This window comes from Odocoileus virginianus, chromosome 2 (assembly GCF_023699985.2).
Source record: "Odocoileus virginianus isolate 20LAN1187 ecotype Illinois chromosome 2, Ovbor_1.2, whole genome shotgun sequence".
NCBI classification, from domain to species: Eukaryota; Metazoa; Chordata; class Mammalia; order Artiodactyla; family Cervidae; genus Odocoileus; species Odocoileus virginianus.
The window spans coordinates 1,180,846-1,195,915 of NC_069675.1; the positions used below are offsets into that span (position 1 = coordinate 1,180,846).

The window sequence follows — 15,070 nt, forward strand, 5'->3', positions numbered from 1 at the left end:
AGATACACACACAGGCATGCAGATTCACACACATACAGTGAGAATGAAATGGTTGTTGAGCCTGAGTTGAAATTGTGTCCAACTCTTTGTAACCCTATGGACTGCAGCCCACCAGGCTCCTCTGTCCACGGGATTCTCCAGGCAAGAATCCTGGAGTGGGTTGCCATGTCCTCCTCCAGGGGATCTTCCCACCCAGGGATCAAGCCCGAGTCTCCTGCATTGCAGGTGGATTCTTTACCATCTGAGCTATACAGAGACACACTCATTCACACACATATTCACACATGTACACATACATGCACAGATTGACTTTCACACATTCACACACAGAGGCACATAAACAGACATGCAAATTCACACACACACATATACAGAAACTCTAACTCACTCATGTGTACACCTGTACACACAGACACAGTTTACACATAAACATATATCTACACATAGAAACACTCAGACACATATACATATGCATAGGCACACACAGACACGCTCACTCAAGTGCATACACATACACACATAGGCGCTCACACACACCATCAATAGGACCCAGTTGACACACAGCATTGGCCTTACTTTTAAAAACTCAGACCTCTGCCATCACCCCCTCCTGTTCCACTCAGATGCCAAGAGATGTGACCCAGGGCCGCCTTCGAGCAGCGGAGTCTCCATGCGGGGCACTTCTGGGGAAAACTTGAGGCCGAACACAGTCACGGCGCTGTCCAGCTGGACTTCGTGGCCTCAGGCCTCTTGTCCTCCAGCCACACACATCCCTGCATGGGAGGTGGACCCTGTAGCCGCAGGAAGAACGGTGCACTGTTGGATCTGCTCACCCACTGGCCAGGCCTAGTATGGCAGTCGTCGTGAGTGGTTGCTTCCTGAGCCCCCAGCGAGGGGGGTCACTGGTCACCCCTGCCTGTTGCAGGCTCCAGAGCGGCTGTCCAGAGGGCCCACTAGCTGCCACGCGAGGCCCCTGAAGCTGGTGCAGTGAGGTCACGGGCGTGACAGATGGGAGACTGGCTAAGAGTTCCTGCAATCTCAGGAGATGAGCCAAAGGAGAAGCAAGGTAAAACCCAGGTGTTTGGGGCCAGGAGCCTCTTTCCCATCCCTGTCTCTACAGTTGTGTGATGCTCCTCAACAGGGCAGACATGTAGCCTGTCCCTCCCTTCTTGGCCAGGTTCCAACCCTGCCTCCCGCAGTCTGTCAGCTTGGCAGGGTACGTTTTATCCAATGGCTGTTTCACCTTTAATCTGACAAAGCCAGTCCATAAAAGTCATTACCTGCTGTGGGACAGAGAGCAGCAGGACAAATACATGTGTGCCCAGGCGTGTACACACACACACACCCATGATCATTAGCATGCTGGGGGCAGTTCATGGCAAGAGAGGAAATGAAATACACTGGGAGAGAAAACTCACCCACTGGCCTACCATTCCCATCATACAAGAGACGAAGCCCATGGTGGGTGCCCTGTGGTCTGTAGGTGGGGGCTTCCCAGGGGGCTTAGTGGTAAAGAATCCACCTGCCAATGCAGGAGACATAAGAGATGTGGGGTCAGTCCCTGGCTTGGGAAGGTCTCCTGGAGCAGGAAATGGCAACCCACTCCAGTGTTCTTGCCTGAGAAATCCCATGGACAGAGGAGCCTGGTGGGCTACAGTCCATGGGGCCGCAAAGAGTTGGACACAGCTAGAGAGACATCACAAGCACACACGCACAGTCTATAGATGAATCACAGGGCTCATTTGACTTTGCCCGTAAATCATCCTGGGGGGCCACCGGGGCAAGTTCCCCAGCTTTCTTGCAGATTCTACAGATCACCAGAGAAAATAAAACCACCTTTCTTTGACTCAAGACCACAATGTGGAAAAAGTCTTTCCCAGTTGGAAAGGGGGAGGGGGTAGGCAGGGGCAGGAGCCAAGGAAATTTCTTCAAGAGGAAAGAAAAAAAAAAAAAAACAGAACCCTCATAACTCTTTCCCCAAACTGACAAATTTGACTTGTCAGATGCAAGTTCAGCTTATGGACAGCCCACTCACAGCTGATAATCTCCATGGTAACTGCTGCGTCACGTGACAACACAGCCTCATGGAGACAGCCCTGCTGGCAGATTCCACCGAGTCAGCCTAATTAACAAGCGCGGAATAGAGACCTCGGTTTAAATCATCGGCAGATGTTCTTGAAGAAGAATGAAGATATTCTAGCATCTTCTCTCCCCATTCATGTGCCTAGATCAGGGTGGGGTGGGGTCGGGGGGCGGAGCTGCAACCTGGTACCCCCTCATCCTTTGTCCTGATCATCTCCCAAATACCAAGCAGCACTCTATGTGCGGCTCTTTGCGGCACCCTGTCCGGAGGAAAACTCTTTAATTCTTCTCTTGAGGCTTTTAAAATATCAGAAATTGTGAGAGAGAGAGTCAGGAATATGCCTCTGATGGATCCCAATAGCTCTTTTGATTTAAGACGATAAAATTCTACTTCTTTAATTTCTCACTGCTTCTCCCTGAAAAATACAGGTATGATGTATTGAAAGCTCTCTGTCTGTGATGACATTTTGTTCTCATATAAGAAAATGCTGTCTCCTTCCCAAGAAGTATTTCTGTAATGTAGGTCTGGGTGACTTGATGAAAGTGGAAAGAGGTTGATTTTCATAGGCTCAAGAAGTGAGATGCCTTTTGGCTGCTCAGAACCTCTGTGACTTGTTCCAGTGCGGAGGTGACCGGGCTGCTGGTGGCCCAGCCTGTCAATGGCTGCGCCTTCCACTGCCAGCCTCGACACGTGGGAATCTGTGCCCAGGCCACTCAGGCAGCTTCGTTTGTCCCAGACTCCAGCACTTCGCTCTGTCTGCCCTGGGACAATTGTCCCATTGTCTCCAGGTTAATAAAGTTTCTGGTCACAACACAATGATTTCAGACATCTCTTGGGCCCCTTTACCATTCATCTGGGACAGACTGGTCCATCAGTTCTGTCCAAACTGCCTCCTCTGAGTGGGTTCTGCAGTCACTGTGAGCCTGGGGGTGGGTGGGAAGGCAACCCCAGCTGGAAATGAAACTGTGTGTGAGGGTGCCTGAGCCATGGAAATGAACAAAAACCTCCTAAACGAGAACAGGAAAGGGCTGTTTGCATGGTTGCCTGCTCAGCCATTCAGTCACACCTGACTCTTTGCAACCCCATAGGCTGTAGCCCACAAGGCTCCTCCATCTATGGGATTTTCCAGGCAAGAATACTGGAGTGGGTTGCCATTTCCTCCTCCAGGGGATCTTCCTGACTCAGGGATTGAACACGCATCTCCTGTATTGGCAGGCGGATTCTTTACCACTGTACCACCTGGGAAACCCCAAAGGCTGTTTAACGGGAGCTCATCCCAGCATGTGGGTCAGATACCATCACTTGTATCTGGCATCACTGCCTCGGGCAGGGCTGAGAAGGAGCTTCATGGAGGAAAAGAGGGAGGGTTCCAGGTGTGCCCTTCTTGGAGGCTGTTTTTGTGAGAAGCTGCAGCTGGCAACTAATTGTAGGAGAGTCATCCTTATGGCATACACTAGGGATGTACATCTGGCTTTCTCTCATGGGTCTTAGGTTGGAAGCAGGGACAGCACTTAGGGAAACAGTCAGTCATTATCAAGTCCTGACATTTGGGGCCAGTGGTTATGGCTTGACTTCCTGGGGTGGTTGCTGCAGATGGTGGGTCCGAGTTCCATCTTACGTATGGTCTGGCCATTATCCATATGTATGTTCAGTCTCACAGTGTATACAAGACTGTCCTCTTCTAGAACCTGCTTGAAACTCAAGAAGTTGAACAGGTCAAGGGTGATAGAAGGAAAGTCATCTTTTTTGCAAATAGTGGGAGGTGGAAATTCAGGGTGCTTTTGAGAGAACTGAGTTTGAGAGATTCTACAACAACTGCTTGGCCCAGGTGAAGGTCACCCCATGGTCAGTGACCTTTCTCAGGCATTGCTGAGAGTTGAGGATCTAAGTTAGAGGCCACCTTTGGGTCCCACCTTGGGCTAGAATGGAAACCATGAAATAGATCAAGATCGCCTCCAGACATACTTACCCCTCTCTTCGGGGCTCCCAGGTGATACAGTGGTAAAGAACCTTACTGTCAATGCAAGAGGCGCAGCAGACGTGAGTTCAATTCCTGAGTCCGAAAGTTCCCCTGGAGGTGGAAATGGCAACCCACTCCAGTATTCTTGCTAGAAAACCCCATGGACAGAGGAGCCTGGTGAACAGTCCATGTGGTGGCAGAGCTGGACACACCTCAGCACACACACACTCTTTGTCTTTTCTCCCCACTTTGTCCCACCCCAGGGAACTGGCTTACTACCAAACCCACCACAGTTCCAGCTTCAGTGCCTTATCTTCAGACTCGCTGCTTTTTACCTAGGGAGGAGTTATTGAGAAGGCTCCTCTATCTTTAACCAGAGACAAAGCCCAGAGAGAACTCCGTCCCTGGTTACGGACTGTCACATCCCTGGTAACAGCTGGTGGCTTCTGAGCTGCCGTGGTGCAGACGGCAGCCAACTGCGCCCACCTCTCAGGCGGGTGACAGTGTTTCTAGAAGCACTCCTGTGTAGACGAGGAGCTTCTGTCCCCAGTAACATGCCCTCGACCTTTCCAGAGGTCACAGACTGGAGGCCTGGGGGACATGTTCAGTCTGGAGATGTATTTTGCTTGGCCCGTGTGTGTTTTAAGCTTTTAAATTACTTGTCAAGATTTAAAAATCAGGAACTTGCCTTGCACATGAAAAGAAGCTGTGTTTTCCAACTTCTTTAAGAAAATGGGTTGATCTGGCAATGTTGGGTCATTGCTCTATCCAAGGATGCTTGGCACAAGGATCTTATTTTCTTCTTCACCACAGTCCCCATTTGTCCTACTGATTTTCCCTGTTTGTGAACTAGGTGTGTGTGTGTGTGTGTGTGTGTGTGTGTGTGTGTGCGCGCGCGCGTGTAAGACCCACCCCCCCACCGCCCCACCCCTCTGGCCAAATTCATGTTGAAACGCTAACTCCCAGTGTGATGATATAAGGAGATGGGGCTCCTTGAATCAATTTGGTCTTGATGTCAGGACTCTCATGAATAGGATTAGTGCCCTTTCAAGAGAGACAGTGCCAAGGGTTTTCTCACCCTCTTTCTCCTCTATGAAGATACAATGAGGGTACAGCAGCCAAACCCACTCCTGGGCATATATCTGGGACAAAACGGTATATAATTTGAAAAGATACATGCGGCTCAGTGTTCACTGGAGCACTATTTACAGTAACCGAGACACGGAAGCAACCTAACGTCCATCAACAGAGGAATGGATAAAGAAGATGTGGTACATACGCACAATGGAATACTCATGTGTGTGTGCCCAGTCGCTTCAGTCACGTCTGACACTTTGTGACCCTAGGACTGTAGCCGGGCAGGCTCCTCTGCCCATGGGACTCTCCAGGCAAGAATACTGGAGTGGGCTACCACGTCCTTCTCCAGGGGACCTTCCTGACTCTTCACTTCCCAGGAGAATTTCTGAACAGGTTTGCTCTGAGAGACAGAAATCTGCTTCCCTCCTCAAATTTTAGGCCTAAGATCAAAGTAATAAGGACTCCTGTCAAAAAAAAAAGAACCTAAAGACAAATGCCTCCTGAGCTTCAGTGTATAAGACCAAGGTCTTCATACCCAGTCAAGGCTTCTCTTGGGGTCTCAGTGGGACTGGCATGTGGGCATATTCAGTGTACTAGCTTAATGCTGACCCCATCAACAGGGCCATGTCCAGTGGAGGAGGCAGAGCCTACTCATCTCAGTGAAAAAAGTAAAAGTGCCAGTCAGCCAGCTGTGTCTGACTCTTTGCAAGCCAGGCTTCTCTGTCCATGGAATTCTCCAGGCAAGAATACTGGAGTGGGTTCCTTTCACCACAGGATCTTCCCAACCCAGGGAACTGAACCCAGGTCTCCTGCATGGTAGGCAGATTCTTTATCATCTAAGCCACCAGGTTCCCCCTTAAATTAAAGGTAATACTCATGCTGACGTGAGACTGTTAATATACAGGGAATGCTACTGAATATTTCTCCCAAGCTCTGATGAGAGATTGCCTCTTTGGGCTGTGGTGTAAAGGCCTCTTTGGAGGATGGTGCATAGGTTCTTGGGGAGTGACCGTGAACTCTGGGAAAGTACAGCCTTGGTCTGCTCCTCAGCAGGGAGCAGAAAGTGCTGTCTCCCCACTGCCCCGAGACCGATGAGGATGCATGGATATGCAAGGCCTCTCTGATATCTGTCTTTCAGCCTCATCCTGAGGCCTCTCTAAAGAAGACCAGGAAGAGGCGGCTGAGAAGACTGTGCTGTGAACACAGAGCGCAGAGACCTCCATCCCATGGCACCGTGCCTGCTGCTGATCCAGACGTCCTTTGACGAAAAAGAAATGAGGGGCTTCCCTGGTGGTCCAGTGGTTAAGAATCCACGTGCCAATGCAGGGGACGCAGGTTCAATCCCTTGTCTGGGAAGATTCCACATGCCGTGGGACAACAGCCTGTATGTCACAACTCCAGAAGCCCACACTCGAGCCCAAGCTGGCAACAAGAAGCCCCTGCAGTGAGAAGCCTGAGCACCGCACAGAGAGCAGCCCCCGCTCGCCTCCACGAGAGAAAGTCCGTGTGCTGCGACCAAGGTCTTGCACAACCAAAAGTAAATACACTAATGAATCTTAAAAGAAGGAATGAGAAAAGGATTTTGAAAATACTCTCCCGGATGACAAAGAGCTCCTGTGGTGATGCTGAGCCCTCATCCTGTCCCACACCCTCTTCGCAGCACTTTCTGGGCTTTGCTTCATTTAATCTCTGCAATAACCTATCAGATAGCTACTACTATGATTTCCGTCTTACAGATAAGGATTATTCTTAGCTCGGAGTGGCCTGAACGTTATGAAACTCCCTCAAACCCTGCATCACCTCCAAAACAGCCCCACTTAGGGCTGCATATGTGGTAAGACAAAGGTGCCAGGCCTCCCCCAGCCCCCTTTTTCTCAGGGGTCATCACCCCACCTCCTCTTACCCCTGATAGAAGCTGGTGTCGTCACGGACCCCCTAATCTGTGTCAGGCCCTGATGTGAGGGCTGGACAGCATTCAGCTAAGACACATGACTCTGTTCCGTCCCCTACTCGCCCCCCTCTTCCTCATATAAAGTCGTTTAAAATGGTCAAAGCCACACAGAGCTCACAAGGGCAAAGCTGAGATGCAAACCATGCAAAGCAAGCTTAGAGCCACTGGCAACTGTGTTGCCTCCTATTATAATATGATTATAGTATAGCCCAAATCTGGAAGACCACCCACTGCTTGCTTTATTGGCTCCTTCCAATAAACTGGTCATGCTGGTAGCACAGTTCCTGAAGGAAATCGAAAATGACTATTCTAAACTAAATCTGGAGGATACACCCAGCCACAAAGTGGGAGGTATTTTATACAAACACAACCAGGGCCTTTCTCTCCAGCCAATCTGTGCTCAGAGCTAAGGATCCAGGACTTAGCCACCAAGGCAGAGGGTAGAAGCTGGGGGAGAAGCTGAAAATGCCAGCTGGCAGCAAGAGGCAAACAGGGCAAAAAATGGAAAGGATTTAAAATACAAATAGAATTCTGACAGCTTCGAATGCCCTTGTGAAGGACTCAAGATCAGTGGGCGGGGCTTGGGGGGCCACATTGGGTAGGGCTTGTTTGCATAATACTTAACAGCAGCTAAGCTAGAAGTGCATCATTGACCAGCCTCTTTCTTTTTTTTTTTTTCTGTTGAATGAGTAATTTTATTTTTTTTCAAGCTTTGTATTTTATACCGGAGTACAGGCTTAGCGGTAAAGAATCTGCCTGCGATACAGGAGATGCAGATTTGATACTTGGGTTGGAAACATGTCCTGGAGGAGGAAATGGCAACCCACTCCAGTATTCTTACCTGGAAAATCCCATGGACAGAGAAGCCTGACAGGCTACAGTCCATGGGGTCACAAAGAGCCGGACACAACTTACCGACTAAAGAACAACATAGACAATTCACAATGCTGTGATAGTTTCAGATGCACAGCATAGCAACTCAGCCATACATATACAGGTATCCATTCTCCCCCAAACTCCCCTCCCACCCAGCTGCCACATAACATTGAGCAGGGTTCCATGTGCTGCACAGTAGTCCTTATCCATTCTAAATATATCACAGAATGGTTATCCATTCTAAATATATCCGTGTGTACATGTCCATCCCAACTCCCCCCTCCCATGCTTCCCCCTGGTAACCATAAGATCATTCTCTAAGTCTGTGTGTCTCTTTCTGCTTTGTAAGTAGGTTCATGTGTACCATGTTCTTTTAGACCCCACATATAAGGGGTGTCATATGGCATTTTTCCTTCTCCGTGTGACTTACTTCACTCAGTATGATGCTCTCTCAATTGGACCTGGGTCCTGAAGAAAACCTCTGATCCTTGGGCACTGTTTCTAAAGACCAGAAATATGTAGTCACAAAAAATGCTAGAAGAACAACATGCATTATTTAAGCATTTTAAGTCATCTCCTGATGCTTGACTTCCCTGGAATTTGGCCTCCTGGAAACACCTTGACTTAAAATGTGCCATTACAGACAGTGACAAGGCAAGGGAAAGAGTTATTTAACATTTTATTCATGATCCCACAGATTCATCTGGAGAGCACTGTAGGGATTATTTCAAACCTGAGTCTTCTTCCTTAAGTATAGCAGTGTGTACATGTCAACCCTAACCGCCCCCCCCCCCCCCACCGCCCTTCCCCTCTGGTAGCAATGAGTTCATTCTTTAAGTCTGTGTGTTTGTTTCTTCTTTCCTAGTGATCAGCATCGCCTGAGAGGGGCTTTGATTAGCCCTGTGCATGAGGGGACCTAAGAGACAGGGACTCCCTGGCCTGGCGGAAAGCAGCAGAATCCTCCACTGGGTCCTGGGTCCTCCTAGCTGCCATTGTGGACTCAGCCCACATTCTGGAGGCATCTCTTCGATCAGGTAGGGGTGGAGGAGGGAGGAAAAGGATGCGTTGCATGGAAGAGGGGAATGGAAATGCCAGGGGGGAAACTGAGTGAGAGGAAGTTGGGATGGAAAATGAAGGAAGTCCCTACCGAGGCACTGAGGCTGGGGAAGAGCTGGGCTGGGACAGGGCAGGGGAGACCTGGTGGGGCCTCCGCCAGAACCAGAACCACTGTTAACTCGGGCTCAGCAAGAGAGACGGCAACAGCCTCGGAGTTCAGAAGCCCCCTCCAGACAGCTGGGTTATGTGTTTCCAGAAGCCCCCTCCAGACAGCTGGGTTATCTGGTTCTAGAAGCCCCCTCCAGACAGCTGGGTTATGTGGTTCCAGAAGCCCCCTCCAGACAGCTGGGTTATGTGGTTCCAGAAGCCCCCTCCAGACACCTGGGTTATGTGGTTCCAGAAGCCCCCTCCAGACACCTGGGTTATGTGGTTCCAGAAGCCCCCTCCAGACAGCTGGGTTATGTGGTTCCAGAAGCCCCCTCCAGACACCTGGGTTATGTGGTTCCAGAAGCCCCCTCCAGACAGCTGGGTTATGTGGTTCCAGAAGCCCCCTCCAGACAGCTGGGTTATGTGGTTCCAGAAGCCCCCTCCAGACAGCTGGGTTATCTGGTTCTAGAAGCCCCCTCCAGACAGCTGGGTTATGTGGTTCCAGAAGCCCCCTCCAGACAGCTGGGTTATGTGTTTCCAGAAGCCCCCTCCAGACAGCTGGGTTATGTGTTTCCAGAAGCCCCCTCCAGACAGCTGGGTTATGTGGTTCCAGAAGCCCCCTCCAGACAGCTGGGTTATGTGTTTCCAGAAGCCCCCTCCAGACAGCTGGGTTATGTGGTTCCAGAAGCCCCCTCCAGACAGCTGGGTTATGTGTTTCCAGAAGCCCCCTCCAGACAGCTGGGTTATGTGTTTCCAGAAGCCCCCTCCAGACAGCCGGGTGCAGAGCCCTGCCCCCCTCCTACCCTCCCCCAACCCTGCGCTCTTCAGAGACTCTCCCGTCTCCACGGCTCAGGACTCTCCTCTCGTCAGCTCCCCTGTATCTGGTGTCCCTCTTGGTTCTGGAACCTGTAAGTGAGCCCAGCAGTCACACAGGCTTCTAGGAGTTACTTCTTTCCAGTTTCCTGTACCGGTTTTCCAAATCACCTCAGAAATGCCTTTAAAAATAAAGCTCTAGACTAGGAGGGCACTACGCTAAGTGAAAAAAGTCAGACAGAGACAGACAAACACTGTATGATATCACTTATAGGTGGAATTGAAAGTCCCACAAACTAGTGAATGTAACCAAAAAGAAGCAGGTTCATGGATAGGAGAATAAACCAGTGGTTATCAGTGAGGGGAAGGGAAGCGGGAGGAGGAGGGGCAAGATGGAAGTGGGGGAAAGGGCGGTGCAAACTACCAGGCATGAGGCAGGCTCAAGGACGTGTGGTTCAACACACAGACAAAATCTTTAATAACTGTAAATGGAGAGTAACCTGTAAAATTGTATAAAAATTAAACATTTCAGGGAAAAACCGAGGCGCCACACAATCAGGAGCGTTGCTCACCACAGCTCCATGAAAAATGGCAGGCTCAGTTCTGGCAGGCTTGACGGTTTTGTTAGACGGCACACCAGGCTAGGTTTCTGAGGCAATGAGACCTGCCTGGAGACAGAGAATCCAGATCGCAGGCAGCGCCCCTCACAGGCCAGGCCTTCCGTGTGTGAGTGGCTGTGTCAGGGCAGTGAACACGCTTGGCTCCTAGCTCTGATCCTCGCTCAGCCCTGCCTGCAGAACCTCCAGGCCCACGCGCTAGGTACAACTTTCCCCATACACCATTTTAGAAAACTGTAGACCTTGAGAGACAATTCTATCTGAAAGTTGGCTTTAATCTCATAAAATTTATCAAACTTCTTTCCCCCACCTTTTTTTTCTGCCAGTTTTGAGGCATAACTGACACATAGCACTGTGGATGTTAATGGTGTTCAGTATCATGATCTTCGTAAACTTCATTTATTTATGTGTATAAACTTGGGCTGTGCCGGATCTTTGTTGCTGCCCAGGCTTTCTCCAGCTGCAGTGAGCAGGGGCTGCCTTTGTGGCAGTGTGTGCGCTTCTCACTGCGGCGGCTTCTCTCGTTACAGAGCATTGGCTCTAGATGCTCAGGCTTGGTAGCTGCAGCGCTCAGGCTTAGTAGCTTCAGCACTCAGGCTGAGTAGTTGTGGCACATGGGCTTAGTTGCTCCGTAGCACGTGGGGATCTTCTTGGACCAGGGATTGAACCCATGATGCCTGAATTGGCAGGTGGATTCTTATCCACTGTACCATCATGGAAGTCCCAGCATCATGACTTAACTTACATACTTCATGAAATAATGACCATCATAACTCTAGTGCACATCCATCATCTCATACTACAAAGTAAAAAAAAACAATTTTTGTTATAATATATATATATATTTTTATATATATATAGAAGAACCTAGGATTTAAACTCTTAACAACTTATATAAGTTGTTCTTCTATAGCAAACAGCAGCGTTCATTATATTGTACCTGACATCCCTCGGATTTGTTTTTCTTAAAATTGGAAATTCGTACCTTTTAACCACCTTCATCCAATTTATAAAAGTTTTATGATTTTAAATCCTTAGACTTGTATTTTTAAAAAAGCAAAATTTGGGGCTTCGCTGGTGGTCTGGTGGTTAAGACTTGGCCTTTCAGTGCCGGGGGTGACAGCTCAAGCCCTGGTTAGGCAGCTAAGATCCTATGTACTTCCTGGCTGAAAACCAAGACGCATATCGTAAACCACGAGCAATACTATAACAAATTCAATGATTTAGAAATTCATTCATTTTAAAATGCAAACGTATTTGATTTAAAAATGGTCCACACCCTCTGTCCATCCCCTCCCCGAAAAAGAAACTTTAAAAAAAGCGAAACTTGGTAGATTTGGTTACAGTATATGAGGAATGTCATCAAGACCAGAAGGTCATGATGGAGCCAGACGTGAGTCTGTGTGCGCCAGAGAGCCAGGGCCCCGAGGTGCCAAACATGGAAGCACACCGACATTACGTCTGTTTTGGTTGGCAGGGCTTGTCCCATGATGATGGAATTTTCTAGATGGAGTCCTTTCCATTATGCAGACTGGAAAACTGCAGTCCAGAGAGGAGCGGGGTTCACTCAAGGGGCCTCAAGAAAGAGAGGCGGAGCAGGGGACTCTCATCCCTGACCTCTGACCCCAACCACTGTTGTTCATTTCACCACATTACTCCTTAGGGGAACAGGCCGACCCTGGAATTTTACATGAGAAAAAGATGTAATTGGCTCAGATGGTAAAGAATCTGCCTGCAGCCCAGGAGACCTGCGTTTGATCCCTGGATTGGGAAGATCCCCTGGAGAAGGCCATGTCAACCCACTCCAATATTCTTGATATTGTCCCTTCCCAGGGACAGAGGAGCTTGGTGGGCTACAGTAGGTAAGGTTGCAAAGGGTTGGACATGACTGAAGTGACTTAGCACGCGCACACACACACACACACACACACACAAAGGATGTAATGGCACATCATTTCAGAGGGGGCTGGTCTTCACATTCAAGGGAGACATGAACCCTAAAGGAAGAGGCAGTTTTTCTTCCACTTCCATATCAAGATCTGTGTCACATCTTAACGTTTCCACTTCACGTTGCAGACTTACAATTAACTCATCATGATCAGTGAGTGGCTTTTCCATTTTGTGTACTTTTCTGAAGCACCTGGGGCTCTTTGCTTTTTGTGGTAAAACCAGGAGGAGAAGGAAAGTTAGTCATAAAAATGATTAAGATTGGGAGAAAGATGCACCACTGGCCTATCCGAGCACAGCGCAAGTACCCCTGATGCCGGAAACTCATCCTTAGTGCAGACCGCGGTACCAGACTGAATCTTGGAGACTTCAGGGGAGTAGCCTTTCCAGTTGGCACCAGTGGTAAAGAACCTGCCTCCCAATGCCAGAGGCATAAGAAACTCAGGTTCGATCCCTGGGTCGGGAAGATCCCCCTGGAGAAGGGCATGGAAGCCTGCTCCAGTATTCCTGCCTGCAGAATCCCATCGTCAGAGGAGCCTGGCGGGCTACAGTCCATAGCGTCACAAAGTGTCAGACGCCACTGAAGTGACTTAGCACACACACGCAGAAAAGCTTTATTGCTTTGCCAGGCAAAGGGAGATACAGTGGACTTGTGTCCTGAAAACCTGTTTGTCCCAACCCCGGCTGGGATTTGGTGAGGAGTTTAATTGCAATGGTTCAAGGGTAGGGTGCTGATAAGGAGCAGGGTGTGTGCAGGCCCTGCATTCCTTTAGTCTGGCCTCAGGAGGTCTCCTGATGAGCTTCTCTGGTTCTCCAGGAATGAAGAATGCTTCATCAAGTAGTTACCATCTTGCATTTCTTGGGGTTTTTACTTCTGTTGTTGTTCCGTCTCTCAGTCTTGTCTGACTCTTTGTGACCCCATGGACTGCAGTAAGCCAGGCTTCCCTGGTCCTTCACTATCCATCTTGCCCTCTGTCGCCCCGCTTCTCCTCATGCCTTCAATCTTTCCCAGCATCAGGGTTTTTTCCAATGATTGGGCTCTTTGCCTCAGATGGCCTAACTATTGGAACTTCAGCTTCAGCATCAGTCCTTCCGAAGAATATTCAGGGTTGATTTTCTTTAGGATTGACTGGTTTAATCTCCTTGAGAGTCCAAGGGACTCTCAAGAGTCTTCTCCAGCACCACAGTTGGAAAGCATCAATTCTTTGGCACTCAGCCTTCTTTACAGTCAAACACTCACATACTTACATGACTACTGGAAAAACCATAGCTTTAACTACAGGGACCAAAGATATTATGTGTATTCCTTGAGGCACAGCCAGGATCCTGCACCAAGACTGTACTATTGTTTCTTGGCAGCTCCTTCCTTATCTCTGCTTACCCTACCTTCCCTGACAAGCAACTGTTTGAACCTGACCTTTGGAACTCAGAGAAGCTCTTGGAGGCTGGAGTCTATTCCCCACAAACAAGAAATGGGGGACACAGAAAATGTTCATACCTAGGAGCCCCAGAGAGTCCTGCTTGGTGTCACCCCCGGCCAAGAGAGCTGGATGCAGGACCCATGCTGGGGATGCTCAGATTCTTAGTCGCTCAGACTACGACCCCGTGGACTGTAGCCTGCCAGGCTCCTCTGTCCATGGGATTCTCAGGCAAGAGGACTGGAGTGGGTTGCTACTTGCTTCTCCAGGGGATCTACCCAACCCAAGGATTGAACTCACGCCTCCTGTGGCTCCTACACTGGTAGGTGGATTCTTTTTTTTTTTTTTAATTTAGTTTTTTCATTGAAGGATAATTGCTTTCCAGAATTTTGTTGCTTTCTGTCAAAATCAAGAAGAATCAGCCATAGGTATATGTATGTCCCCTCCCTCTTGAAACGCCCTTTCATCTCCCTCCCCAGCACAGCCCAGCCCAGCCCTCTAGGTTGTCACAGAGCCCCTGTTTCGCCCTTTCGTCTCCCTCCCCAGCCCAGCCCAGCCCTCTAGGTTGTCACGGAGACCCTGTTTGACCTCCCTGAGCCATCCAGCAAATTCCCATTTGGGTATCTATTTTACACGTGGAATTGTAAGTCTCCATGTGACTCTCTCTATCCATCCCCCCACCCCCTCCTCCCCTCCCCACCATGTCTGGTAGGTGGATTCTTTACCACTAGTGCCACCTGGGAAGCAGGATCCATGTCCCCTTCCAAAACAACTGTGAGTCCCACATATATGAAATTTACAAGAGGAGAAATAACGTGACTTGTGAACTTAGTCTAGGCACCATGTTTTCAAGTCACTACTGAGGCTGAGTTTGTTTTCTGTAGCCTGTCTCCACTGCAAAAAGAGTTGTCACTTTTTCTGCTGGTGGATATTTCCCTTGGGGAAAGGAAAAGTCATGTGGAAAACAGTCACTCCCAGAAATGCTGGATAAACAGAGCAGGCAAATGCCCTCCTCGTTTTCCAAGGAGCAGACTGTGTAAACCAAAAAAAGGTACTTCAGATGTTAATCTTTGGCAAAAACTCTCAAATGAATTAGCAAATAGTGATCGGAGATAAAGTAAAACT

At 49.1% G+C, this 15,070-nt stretch overlaps 1 long non-coding RNA gene across 1 annotated transcript; it reads left to right on the plus strand.

Annotated features, from left to right (window-relative positions):
• Positions 1 to 641: 641 nt before the first annotated feature.
• LOC139037057 (uncharacterized) lies at positions 642 to 14,313 on the plus strand. Its single transcript, XR_011489844.1, has 3 exons — positions 642 to 1,066; positions 8,813 to 8,981; positions 13,887 to 14,313. It is a non-coding gene; the product is annotated as an uncharacterized lncRNA (long non-coding RNA).
• Positions 14,314 to 15,070: the final 757 nt, after the last annotated feature.